The sequence below is a fragment of the Apostichopus japonicus genome, chromosome 1 (genome assembly GCF_037975245.1).
Source record: "Apostichopus japonicus isolate 1M-3 chromosome 1, ASM3797524v1, whole genome shotgun sequence".
Taxonomy (NCBI): domain Eukaryota; kingdom Metazoa; phylum Echinodermata; class Holothuroidea; order Aspidochirotida; family Stichopodidae; genus Apostichopus; species Apostichopus japonicus.
This window is the reverse complement of record NC_092561.1, coordinates 20,432,092-20,446,358: the sequence shown is the minus strand read 5'-3', so window position 1 is coordinate 20,446,358 and position 14,267 is coordinate 20,432,092. Positions and strand designations below refer to the sequence as shown.

General features: G+C 38.8%; 1 long non-coding RNA gene across 4 annotated transcripts; it reads left to right on the top strand.

Moving 5' to 3' along the window:
- Positions 1 to 1,025: 1,025 nt before the first annotated feature.
- Positions 1,026 to 13,183, top strand: LOC139970943 (uncharacterized). Of its 4 annotated transcripts, none has more exons than XR_011794263.1 (6): positions 1,026 to 1,310; positions 3,283 to 3,374; positions 3,617 to 3,822; positions 5,051 to 5,265; positions 9,863 to 9,941; positions 11,134 to 13,183. It is a non-coding gene; the product is annotated as an uncharacterized lncRNA (long non-coding RNA). The 4 variants fall into 4 exon arrangements; XR_011794266.1 differs by having other exon boundaries at positions 1,032 to 1,310; positions 3,628 to 3,796; XR_011794262.1 differs by having other exon boundaries at positions 1,037 to 1,285; positions 3,617 to 3,796.
- The last annotated feature ends 1,084 nt before the right edge of the window (positions 13,184 to 14,267 follow it).

Below are 14,267 nucleotides of genomic sequence, written 5' to 3'. Positions count from 1 at the left end.
GGCAAGACGCATGATAGTACCCTTCTACATTGTCATTAGAGTTCATATGACCCATTTTTTAGGTGGTCTAAGGCGTGCTGCATGGATTAGGGCCCAAAGCTTTTTCGTGGTCCCGTTAATTACACTCATTGAAGAAGTAATGATTTAATGGTCATTTAAATTGGTCAAGCACTCTTTGGACCGGGAACGGCGCATTATGGTACTCTTCTACAATGTTCTTAGAGTTCATGTTAACCATCGGTTTGGTGATCCAAGTCGGATTGCTGCATGGATTAGGGTCCAAATCTTTTTTGTTGTCGAGTTACACTCATTAAAGAAGTAATGGTTTAGTGGTCATTTAAATTGTTCAAGCTTGCTAGCACTCTTTGGACCGGGCAGGCAGCATGATGGTACTCTTCTACAATGCCTTTAGAGTTCATGTTAACCATCGGTTTCGTGATCCAAGGCGTGCTGCATGGATAAGGGCCCAAAGCTTTTTCGTGGTCCCGTTACACTCATTAGAGAAGTAATGATTTAGGGGTAATTTAAATTGGTCAAGCACTCTTTGGACCGAGCATGACGCATTATGGTACCCTTCTACAATGTCTTCAGAGTTCCTATGACCCATTGGTTGGGTGGTCCAAGGCGTGCTGGTTTTGATTAGGGCCCAAATGTTTTTATTTCAGTTCCTGTTACATTCATTTAAATAACTGTTAATTTAGTGGTCATTTTAATTGGTCAAGCACTCTTTGGACAAGGCAAGACGCATTATAGTATCCTTCTACAATGTGTTAAGAATTCATATGACCCATTGGTTAGGTGGTCCAAGGCGTGCTAGTCTTGATTAGGGCCTAAAGTGATTTTTTTCAGGTCCTGGTACATTAATTTAAGAACTGATGAAGTAGTGGTCATTTTAGTTGGTCAAGAACTATTTGGACCGGGCAAGATGCATTATAGTACCCTTCTACATAGTCATTAGAGTTCATATGACCAAATGTTGAACATCTTGTAAGAAAGCATTTGTCTTGCCAGAGGTGTTACGTCGATACCATTGTCGAATACGTAACTGAATAGGTAGCAGTTACTCATTCGCGAATATCGAACGAGGAACGTGGAATAAGTATCTAACTTCACACCGGTCAATGTTTAAGCTAAGGAGCGCGAATTATGATCTGTATATAAAGCTCACGAAAGGTTGCACGAGCAGTTCGCTTCCTGGCAGCCGTTGGCTAACAATTCATACGCAATTGTAATTTGTAGCCTTTTCTGTACGGCTGGTAACTGCGAAAGAATTTGAATGGCGAAGGTTGTGCATTAGTTTTGTGGAGCAAGTTAGTACTTCACATTGTTTGAGTCAGCGAGCGTGAGAAATTAGGCTAGCCTATCATATAATACTGTAGTATCGCTTAGGCCTAACAATAGGCTAGCTCACGTAGGCACTGGCGTCGGGTCACACTAATTAGCGCCTATAGTAAGTTAGAATGCTAACCTAGGCCTAGGCCTAATATGATATTCACTAGACAATTTACGTAAGTAAAGTAAGTCACTTTATATCTTCCGACAAAATACTAGACCTAGCTGGTTGGGCCCATTATAATTTCTTTCTGATTAATGCTAGTACAGTTAGGGTAGGCCTAACTTAATTAACACTTTTCATCTTTCAATCACTGAACAGTTACACAAGTACAGTAAGGTACCTGGTCACATTTTCTATTTTCCTTAATACTATCACAACTTTCTTTAGCTTACTCTACAAAGAAAATATACCGTCAGTGCCTACAGAACAACAGTCTCCACCAATGAAACAAGTATGTTAGTTTCCTTAACCATGTTATTTTTCACCCTTAACGTCACCTTTCTCCCTTAAATCTTTCCCTACAGTTATTCCACTTACAACATCTATTCTTTCTAGCCAATATGCCTCCCATGAAAAACTTTAGTTAACTCCCCTGAAAATGTTAATTTCCCATGAAGATGTACTTGACTCCCCTATGATGTAGGGAAAGTAAGTTACTCAACTTTTTAGTGGGAGGAAAATAACGTTGCTAGGGGAGAAAACAAATGGCCCCAGGCTAGGCCTACCACCAAATGAAAATGGGAAAACCTAGACTAGCCGAACAAAGCGGAGGCTAGATAGAGATCAGGACGAACTAGCTTATCCTAGGCTTGTTATACAAGCAACGGTACTTTGTAAAATGAAATTCTCAAGCAATTAGGCCTAGCTCTGTGGTCTAATTGATGTTGGTGATGGTTCAAGTATGGAGAAACTCTCTATGCAAGCTGATGTTACCTACAGTAGCGTAGGCAACTAAATTGATATACATGTATTAATTTGATCGACTAGCATAATTTTGACCTGAAGCTAGGCTTAACAGTATTGGTCCAACTCTCGGCATATCTTTATCAGATCATAGACTTCTTTTGATGCCTAAGGCATGATTTTATAGTCGGCAGAACTGTTTCACTGAAACTTTGATTATTATTAATCCGAATTCAAACTTTGCTAAGTCGACCTTTCATTGTTGAGGAATTGTCTTTAAGTTGGATTTTAATTTGAAAACATTGATTAAGTTGTGAGGAACACAACTCATGGTAAACACATATTAAGAGTATTGAGAGATAAGTACAATATAAAGTATCTCTGTCCTTGTTCAGTGATATAGAATATTATTACACAGGTGCTAGAAGTCATGGAAGCACATGAGGGTTTACCATGAATATACCAATATGTTGTTGGTACTTGTGTAAGGCCAAAAAGCTAGTTTTCATCTTTGCTAAGTGTGCATTTTGTAGCTTAAGTGTCGGTCCTTATTTCACTTGTCAAGTTTCTTGTTTCAAGAATGATGTTTATTTCAGAAATTTTTCAATTTCCAGTTCTACATGAATGTGCTTGCTAAGTTTGTTTAAACTACTGTAGTACATGCTCTCAAAAATTGTTTGGCTGATGAAATGTTCTCAAAATTGTGTTCAATTCATTCCTTACTTTCGGCTTGACTATTATAGTGAACAATGTACATCAAAGGAAGTTTTGGCATTTTGTGAAGTACTCCATATGTAGGTTTGATAGCAATGTCTAGTAAGGTTCATTAATAAGTCATATATATATTGCAAGTATTAAAAATAAACAGGCACTTAGTAACAAAAAGAGGTACAGTTTATTCATGTTTGTAAACACTCATCGGAAAGGTATGTGCATACGCAAACTGGAAGATGATCTTATGTAAAACTACTAAAAAAACTACTAAAATTTATTTCACACCATTGGTATATATATACATATTGCTTTTATATTTGTCTTTACAGCATTGCATTGGCCACACTGATTCACTCCATGAACTGACTAACATTCTTCTGGAGGTCTCAGACATTGAAGATTCTGTAATGCTTCCGTTTGGGTATGCAGTTTACTATAGTAACACAGAAATATTTAAGCTCTGGTATTCGTTTCATTTATTTCTGCAGTTAAACCACAATGATGTACATTTTTTTATACATAGTTATATCAATGAGGCAGCAGTCAGGGTTGTTTAGGTAGTCATGGGCAGGGAGGAAGGGGAGGGAGTGGATAAAAATGAGTCTAGTTGCAATGTCTACAGTATCTGCTTTCCAATATATGAAATCTTCTTATCTTTTACAGTACTGTCTCAGGTGAAAGAAGAAGATGAAGAAAATGTCAGGAAAATTGTGAGTCTTGGATGTCTGAAATGAAGCTGGATCAGGTTTAGAACAAGTGGTTGAAAGATCAGTAACTCCACCAAATACGAGAGGATCCTTCAAGCCTGTCCTCTACAGAGAGATCTGGAAGTGTGATCTTGAGGTGATTTAACAGAAATTGGAGAAAAAGTCAGATTCAAGGGAAACATCAGTGTGAGCCAGTATCATGAACATCAGTCTTGTCCTCTCAACAGTTGATTGTTGCCAAGATCAGTGCTTAATGTAGGAGACACGGTGCCTTAGCCTGTTGGAACCAGTTGGTATTTGGTGTGGTGTGTTTTTGTGCTAAATGTACGAGACATGGTGCCTTAGCCTGTTGGGACCATTCAGTATTTGGTGTGGTCAGTTTTTGTGCTAAAGGTACGAGACACAGTGCCTTAGACTGTTGGAACCAGTCGGTATTTGGTGTAGTCAGTTTTTGTGCTAAATGTACGAGACACAGTGCCTTAGACTGTTGGAACCAGTCGGTATTTGGTGTGGTAATTTTTTGTGCTAAATGTACGAGACACGGTGCCTTAGCATGTTGGAACCAGTTGGTATTTGGTGTGGTCTTTTTATGTGCTAAATGTACGAGACACAGTGCCTTAGACTATTGGAACCAGTTGGTATTTGGTGTGGTCTTTTTTTGTGCTAAATGTACAAGACACAGTGCCTTAGCCTGTTGGAACCAGTCGGTATTTGGTGTTGTCTGATTTTGTGCTAAACCTACGAGACACTGTGCCTTAGCCTGTTGGAACTAGTCGGTATTTGGTGTGGTCTGTTTCGTGATAAATTAAAGAGACATTGTGCCTTAGTTTGGTGGAATGAGTAGCTAATTAGTGTGGTCTGTTTGTACTTAATTGAAGAGGAGTGCTGTGATAATTTGTTGGTAATTAGTGTGGTGTGTTTGTATTAAATTTATAAGTTTTGCCTTAGTTTATGAGTTGCTAACTAGTGTGGTCTGTTTTGTGCTAAATTAATGAGACCCGGTGCCTTAGTTTGTTGGAATCATTTTGTAGTTAGTAATTTGGTTGTCTTAAATTGATGATTGTTGCCTTAGATTGTTGGAAAGAGTTGCCAATTAGTGTGGTCTGGGTTGTGGTAAATTAAAAAGACAGGTGATTGTTGTCAAGATCAGAGAACTCAAAGATGAGCTGGAAAGCTGCAATATACAGTCAAGGTTAGTCATAAGAAAGAAAGGTTCCTAAAAATGTAATATATATTTAATTATCATGTTTTCACCAGTAAAGTTTCAATCACAGCCTAAACTTTGTTGGAATTAGTTGCTTATTAGTGTTTAATGTTTTGTGCTAAAATGTACGAGACTTACTTTGAAGATAATTTGCTAATTTCTTTTGTATTCCCCTCCTTTCCTTAGGGATCTGAGGATTATGTTGGTCAACAGTGAGCTTTTTGACATAGCGCCACCCCATCATCCTTCACTCTATTACTTACCCGCCATTTACAAAACGTACGCGTCAATGGATACCAACACAACGCTACGGAGTACACTTTCGATTCATAGTGTGTCTCTTCAAAAGGAGTTCCTATTCTTTCCGTCTGCCGTCTTAGGCTGGAGACTAATTCTTTCTGGTAAGTGAAGTCTATGATCAATTTCATTGTATAGAAGCCATTTAATACCCGTAGGGAGGGGCTGTTTTGCCAATATGACAACCCCTTACCCACCTATAACCGCCCCCCTAGTCGAAAACCTAAACCTCTCTGATTTTGGCATAGACATTAATGAGTGGATGCCTGTACAAAAATAGCAGAAAAAGACAAAGTCCAAACTCCGTTGAAATAAACCAATCTCCTAACTCCAACCAACCACCAAAAAGTCCGCTCAAACAATCATTGTATCAGGAATCTTACCAGAACTATCAAAAAACCCAGTAACACTTGCTAAACTAATCAATGAAGAAAAACCAAATGCCATGATCTCAAATATAAACCGTCTTCGTATACTAACAACATCCTAATCACCCCCATGACCCTAAATCTGCAAATATCCTCCTGAAACCATGGACTAAACTAGGGAACCCCAAACCAAGAATCCCCCAAAAAGTAAGACAAAGAAACTTCTCTGTAGTACCCTGTGGCATAAACCCAGAAATTCAAATCAAAGATATTGAACAAGAACTCGAAGACCAAGAATACATCCCCAATACAACTTAAAGACTCATTAGTCATGCCACAAACAATCCAACTTGGAAAGTAAAAATAACGTTTGAAGAACAAGAACCTCAACAATCCCTAATCAAACAAGGTTTCTACTTAGGATACTTTAAACACAAAACAGAAGAATACCACAACCCCCCCCCCCCCCCAAATCACTCAATGTTTCAAATGTCAACTTTTTGGACACACCCACTATACTTGCAAAAATCAAACCAGATGTCTCAGATGTGGCAAAAACCACAGAGTTAAAGACTGTCCCAAACCAAAAGAAAGCATAATGTGCCAATTGCTCAGGGACTCATACAGCCCTTTACAAAGGATGCCCAAAATTTAAAGAAGCTAAAACTGAAGCTAATAAGAAACAACAAAGAACCTACATGAATGTAACCAACTCTACCCCTAAAATTGAAATAACAAATAAAATCGCCACTGAAGAAAAACTGAATATCGCAACCTTTATAATTGAATTAGTGCAATAAACCTTCCAAAAAGCCGACATTAATATTAAATCCGACGACCTTGCCAGTTATGCCACCATGTTAACACTAAAACACCTAAACTTAAATATCCCCAAAACTGTAATTATGGAACATCTCCACCAACCTTCAATATTTAGCCCTCCTCAATCACCTACATGACAAGCACACTCCCTCCTTCGGTCAAGTTCCTCCACCTAAACATCAACAGTATCCTACCAAAATTAAGCCTCCTACTTAAAATATTCACCAACCACTCCCCGGATATCATTTTGTTAAACGAAACTAAACTAAATACAGATTCCCACCTTAGCATCCCTGGTTACCAAACTTTCAGACACGATATCTCTCGCTCTATGAGAGGAGTACTTATTGCTGAAAAAAACAACCTCAAAGCCACCCTCCTCCCAAACCCAACCCAAACAAACAATTGAAATTGTACTCGAAAGAGACAATAAACCTCTCCACATTATTAGCTATAATCCCCAAAGGAGCCCATATTCACAATATAAAAGTTCTAATAAAAATACAATACTACTAGGAGATCTAAATGCCCACCGCATCATTTTTGGTAGCACCAAAATATCTGAAAAAGGCATATCCCTCTTAGAAATATGTGATAAACACAACTTAACAATAATTAACCAAAATACCAAAACTAGGATAAACCCAATAAACAATAATACTGAACTACTTGACTACGCCATAATCTCAAATCACCTTGCAACCTAAACTCATTCTATTCAAATCCTAGAAGATGACCTAATCAGTGACCATTTTTCACTCCTTTTTGAGCTAGACATAAACCTCAGTCGCATCCAAAATAACAAATTAACGTATAATACAATAAAACAGACTGGACATCACTTAAAAAGGAACTTGTAACAAACAACACTATCCCAAATACCACAACAACAAGGTAAATTACATCGGCATATATTGTGACAGCATTGCCCAACATATCTTTAATACCTTAAAAAAACACTGCCCCTTAAAAACAAAACAGAAACCGAAAACTAAATAGGATTATTCTTACACTAGTTAACTCAGACTTCGCCTACATAGAACCTATATGATCTCCCCAGATCCAACTCTAAAAATCCAAATTAACCAACTTAAAAAGCAATGAATAGACAAATATCGGCGGTCGACCAAAACCGAGTCCAAAACAAATGCGATTCAATCATTAATGACAAAAATCCAAAATACTTTTGGAAAAAATTTCTAAAACATCATAAACCCATAACAACCCCAAATACAGGGAATACAGACCAATGCCTTAGAGATAAAGTAGGTAACCTGATCACAAAAACTCAAGACCAAATAAAGCTTATTGAATCGTTCTTGAAAACTGTATTCAATATCTTAGATGGCCCTCCATACGATAACAGATTCCAACATGAAATAGACTGTACAATTATCTGTAATGCAACCAGCTTTATCCCCGACTTCTAAGGATGTCTCAACAAAAAGATCCCTCTACTCAAAGAAATAGACAATTGGTGTAGTGCCACTAGGTATGCAAAAATGCCTCCTCCCCTGGTCTTGGCAACATAAATGACCTAATGCTAAAAGATTCCCCTCCGTCGGCCTCTGATGTTCATTAATTCTCATATTTTCCCATTATTAAACGAACTCCTTATTTCCAAACCCTGTGGAAATCCGCCAAAATGATTTTAATACCGAAACTAAGTAAAGACACACCAAAATTCAAAACTATCGACCAATTACTGTAGTCTCCTGCCAGCCTTATAGGTAAGATTTTCGAAAAAATTATAGAAAGCTGCACCAGAACCCACCTAGAGCAAAATAATCACTTTGCCCGTATCAATCAGGCTAATTCCGCACACAAAAATCTACAATAAACCAAACTTTCCGCCTTTCCGAAGAAATTTGCATCGGCTTCATAAAAAACATGATACCACTGCCCTAGTCCTTGATGCCGAAAAGGCGTTCGACAAAACTTGGCACAATGGCATAAGAATTTAACTACTTAACTTTAATCTCCCCTCCAATAACACCAGACTTCTTTCCTCTTTCCTTAGTGAGCGCAATGCAAAAATATGCTACAAAAACCAACCATCAAAACCTATTCCACTTCGTTCAGGTACTCCACAGGGCACTGTTCTCAGCCCCCTCCCCTACACCCTATTTGTTAATGATTTGAACATCCCCCCTATCTAAATGCAACTATAGTCAGTACACTGACGACATAGCCATTTGGAGCACCAGTAAAAATGTCTATATGACGGAACTAAATATTAAAAGAGCAATTACACATCTCAAAAATTGGTGCTCGATGTGGAGAACAAAAATAAATCCCTCAAAATCTAACTTAGCCAATTTCTCCATAATAAACTCAAAATACCAACACCATATATCCAAAATTAATCTTTCAACACCTCAATCACTGCTTCTCCTAAAGCAACCTTTCTCGGTACCACTTTCGATAGCAAATCATCGTTTAATCTACATTGTAACAGAACTGCAGGATGCTGCTGGTCCCAACTTAAATCCATTCAAATTCTCTCACACAAATATAACTTCCCTCCGAAAACCATTATCCAAATCGATAAATCCAAAGTAAAACCGATTCTCAGTTACGGGAGCATCTCCCTGCTTACCATCTCTAATCCCAATAAACAAATTTTAAACAGAATTCACACCACAGCTATCGACTCGCACTCAAAATCCCTACCTATATTGCTACTTTGTACGTTCTCCGTGCAGGAAACACAAAATCTACTTTCACCCGACTTGAAGAATTCAACACCATGTTATACAAAAACAACCTCGAGAACGACCCTTTGATTGAAGACCTCCCCCTGAAATACAAAGTTGCAACAACTCACTACTCAAAAACCAAACCCTTTCTGTATTCACAATTGTTACTACTTAAAGTCTCGTTCAATTAAAAAAATCCTTTTCTAAACGGGTCTAGGCCCTGACTCCAAGTACAGTATACTATATATACAGAACAAAACAAACAACTCCAACAATGACCGGTTGATTAAAACATAAAGTAGCAACCACTCCCACCACAACCACTCCCTACCCAAACAATAGAAACCACTCCGTCTCCACAATCCTCAGTATTTAGAAATCCCTCCCTAATTGGCTCTTCGACTCCGACCTCGGGCATGATTATGGCTATCCTGTCCAATGTAAATATATAAGACTTCATTTACCAGCAATTCCCTGACTGAACATAGACAACTTTGCCAAGAAAAAAAAAATGTCTATTCTATAAAAACAAACTTATTATCCCCCGTAGGACCTCTCGCCAGGTCAACCAGGAGTTAAACTTTTACTCAAATTAAAAAAAAAAGTAACTAATTCATTTATTTCATTTCATTTATTTATTTTTGTTCTATCTTAACATAAGTATGACATATGACATAGAAGGAGATAAGAAACAAAACTTGTGAAAGGAAGTGTACTAAAAAACCCTATAGGGCTTGTTGGATAGTGACACTCTCTAAAAAACTTAATGTGGAAGACATCATGATTAGATTTTGGTTTCATTTAAACGTTAGGTGGAGGTAGAGGAATTGGACACTCTTGCACAAGACGTCAACGGCTTGAAGTACTCTGCTCAGGTGGCCTCCATTCGAGGTATGTACTTGATAATAATATAATAATAATGGTAATAATAATAATAATAATCAATTTACTGTGTTGGAAAGAATTTTTTTGCTGCTTTGGATGAAGATTAAGGATTCTTGTTTTTCAAAAGGCAAAATGCAAGATGGACTATATATGAAAGGATGAATAAACAAAAATTAAGAAAAGAAATAGGGTTGGGGGGAGGGGGAATCAGGCAGAGACCATCATGCTACTACCCTGTTAATTTTGTGTAGGACCCTGGTTAGTTTAAAAGGAAGAAATCCCTTTAGTACCCTTGAGTTTCTGAAAGGTTTCTTCTTTGGGAAAATGGTGGAGAGACATATCGATGTTCTCTTTTGGGTCTGATCGTCAGGAAAATGCAGATTAAACTGCCGAGTCCATTTGGAACCTGGCAATTGAACAAATGTTTTCCATCAGAGCATAGACAATGATTCAGAGAAATATGGCATTTATATTAATAATCTGTTGGTTTCTTTCCCAAATTTTTCTCTTTGGTTAAACAATGAGTGAAAAGATTAATTCAGTTGGAAGCAGCACCGCCCTTTTTCACCCCTTTTTTTTTGGGGGGAGGGGGGTGGAGAGACCTATTAGCCCTTAGGGTCTGAAAATATTACAATAGGAGTATTGTAGTGGACAGGACAGACAACAGTTATTTTTGCTTGTAGCTGAATGTATGATGTCCAGGGATCACAAGGAAGTATCAAAAGCCCGATCAAAAATGCTGTTTTTTTGTACTATCGAAATTTGTCAGAATAAAGAAATTGAAAGCCAAAATAAAAAGAGTTTATCTGGCCTTGGAGACTGCAATTGAACCAGTTTCTGTCTTCTCCAAATAATAGAAAGTGGGTATCCATTTCTGTTTGTGACAGCAACAACAAGAAATGACTGCAAATTATCAAGTTTTTGTAAACTTTCTCTATTCAGGGATTCAAATCTCAAATTCCACTCCAATATACCCCCCTACTTATGAACTGTCAGGTAGCTCAAGCTGACAAATTTACTACAAAGATGAGAATAGGCATTATGTGGTTCCTACTTGAATGACATTTCTCACAATTAATTGAATTGACTTCCCCCACCCTCCGACTACTCTCACCCATAGAAAATACCCTCCACCCAAGAATACTTAAAAAAAAAAAAGGCCATGGCTTACCAAGAACCTCTTTGCGTTAATTTTCAGATTCCAATGAACCTTCCATCAGCAAAGGAATGGCACAACTCGGTCTGAAGGACAATCAACCGCTGGTGGAAAGGCTGGACAGGTACAACGCCAACCAGCCGGACCTTGCCGCCAAGCCCAACTTCACGGCATTCCCACCTGACTTAAAGCTGTCACCGTGCAAACCGCTCTTCTTTGACACAGTGCTGAACCATATAGAGATACCCTCCTTGGACGAGAAACTGAAACAGAATAAATCGGCCGCGTAGGGGGTTTTGGTCGGTTCCTGCATGGATGGTGGCGTGGTGGTGAAAAGTAACTCTAGATTTTCCAAGATGTCGGAAAAAGGATTGAAAGATCGCGTCTCTCTGGGATCAAATGCGATCCGCAGTGGGAATGTCAGCAGGCGAATAGGAGTGATATCTTTTACCAACCATGTTATTTTTCTCTTTTTACTCTCTTCTTTGGTCTTCTTGTTACAGTATGTATGTGTTGGCATTATACAGTTACATGATTATATCTGCATGTTTTGCATGTCGTGGTTCCGGGTACATTCAGGTGAGGCACCCACAGATTGATATATCACATTTCATAAACATCCATCATAAGACCACAGGAATGACACACGTCAGGTCAAATGGGTTAGTCCAGGTTATTTGGAACTTAATCTGCGTCCGTGAGGTCTTTTGTATACATAAGCCGGTAGTATTTGGGAGGGCACTCACTCTTCTCCTGCATGTGCTGTTATCATCTTTTATTTGATTTTATCTGTTTTTGAGTAGAGAAAACTACACCTTGTTGCAATGCAAACACAAAGATGGGGGAAGGCCAAAAAGAATAACACTCACTTTTTTACCGTGGCTTGGCCCAAAAAAATTGAAGAATATTCAGAATGGGAAGTGGAATTCTATATATTTTGGATTTGGTGTTTGTGTGTTAATCTCATTTAGAGAAAAAGAAGAAAAAAAACAGCTTCTTTATTTGATGGGGCTTTAAAGTTTTAAAAATGGGTTTCGGTTGCTGATTTCTTGGTCTACAAACATTGTGGTGCTTGACCAACTGACACTTTATGGGGATGTTAAGGTGACTGAATTTGATATTGGCAGGAGTTATGGATGGTAGTTGGGAGGACCAGGGGTGGGGAGGGGGGTGGTGAGGCGAAGGATCGAGAAGGAGATATGAAAGTGAAGAGGGAGAATCTTTGAATTGAATTTTCAGTTTGCAGTAGCACTGTTTTACTGATAAGGCTTTATTTAGAGAAACTTTCAATAATGCACTCTTCGTGTATATAATTTGGGGTGTGGTAGTCGGAGCGGGGAGGGGTTGATTGAGACAGCAATGAAAGGGAGCAACCTTCCACATTTATGTTGTTTGTGCTGTGGTAGTATCGTTTCCTTTTTCAAACTGGAGGGCAAAAATGTAAAAGTTAAGAGTTATCTAAAACTAATTCAAAATCAGATTTAGTTAAGTAATGAAAGTTAAAGAAAATGATATTGATGGTAGCAGGGGTGCCATGGTATTATTGTAAACTGAATCATCGATCATCCATGGAAGGACACCTCCTTTTTATTGGGAACTTATTGTCAAGCAAACCTATGGATTCAAGCCCTGTCTGGCTGAAGTTAGATGGGGTTATTATTTTTATCTAGGAGAAATCCATTCTTTTTCCCCTCACGTGAAAATGGTCTTCCAAATGTTTAAAAAAACTGTCCAAAAAGAATGTACCCGTGTGATTGGATAGCCACCTGGTGTGAAGTAAAAGGCCATAGGGCATATCCCATATGTACATGTGACTGCTTAGCATCATTTAATAACTGCCTTCCAGGCTGATATTATAAGTAATAGAAACATTATAGAAACTAACTGTCTGTTGTCACCCAACCATCTCAATAGTAGATGCAGGTATCACTAAGAATGTTTATGAAAGATGTATTGCATGTTTTGATTAGTATTTGATAAGGGATAACCTGTTACTGAACAGGTAGTTGAAGGGTATTGACTGTGGTGGGAGGGATGAAGAAACATCCTGTCCATGAACTGATTTGTCATTAAAAAAAATAGTTATTTCCAAGCATCTCTTTTTTTTTCTACCTTTTACTGGAGTATTGTAAAAGGAAAAGCAGAGGTTGAGTTTGAGCCAGGGACCTTGACATGCAAAAGCAAAAGTCTTTACCACTAGACCATTAGGTGGGCCTCTGGTTTCAAAAGCTTTACACATATTTAAAGAACCTACTGTTTGGACTTAGTCGTTTTTGTAAAAGATTTTCTCCACTACTCCCTCACCCCCAGAATAGCTAATCAGGGGGAGGGGTGGCGGCGAACCCCATTTGTCCGCGCGTGAACCTTGTCAGGGGGGAGGGGTGGCGGCGAACTCCACTTTTCTGCGCCTTTACCTTGTCAGGGGGAGGGGGCGGCGACATCACCTTGTCCACACCTTTCCCCTGTCTCCCCTCCCTTATCCTGTCAGGAGGAGGGGGCCGCCCGCCTTCGGGATTCACCATATCCACTTGTCAGAACTCCTTTTGCGAATACTCACCTGGGACTTGAACCGATGCAATCCAAACCAATCGCTTACTGAACGACGGAGCTACCAATTACACCATTTCGGTTCCCTCTGGAGAAACTTTGTTTCTTATATTTATACTTCCACTCCCTCCAGAGAGTAGAAAAGTAAAAGGCTCTGCCTGGACATGAACAGCAGACATGGAGCTTGTCTGGTTATCGAACCGGAGACATGGAGTTTGTCTGTCACTCTCCAGTCCAGAGCACTACCAACTGCGCCACTAGAACTGTTGAGAATTAATGCTCGTTTCTAATATTTAAACTTCAAAGTCCAGAATGGAATCAGTAAAAGAGCAAAAATATAAAATGCTCTGTCTGGGGTTCGAACCGGAGACATGGAGTTTGTCTGTCTCTCCAGTCCAGAGCACTACCAACTGCGCCACTAGAACTGTTGAGAATTAGTGCTCGTTTCTAATATTTAAACTTCAATGTCCAGAATGGAATCAGTAAAAGAGCAAAAATATAAAATGCTCTGTCTGGGGTTCAAACCGGAGACACAGAGTGTGCCTGTCTCTCTCCAGTCCAGAGCACTACCAACTGCGCCACTAGAACTGTTGAGAATTAGTGCTCGTTTCTAATATTTAAACTTCAGA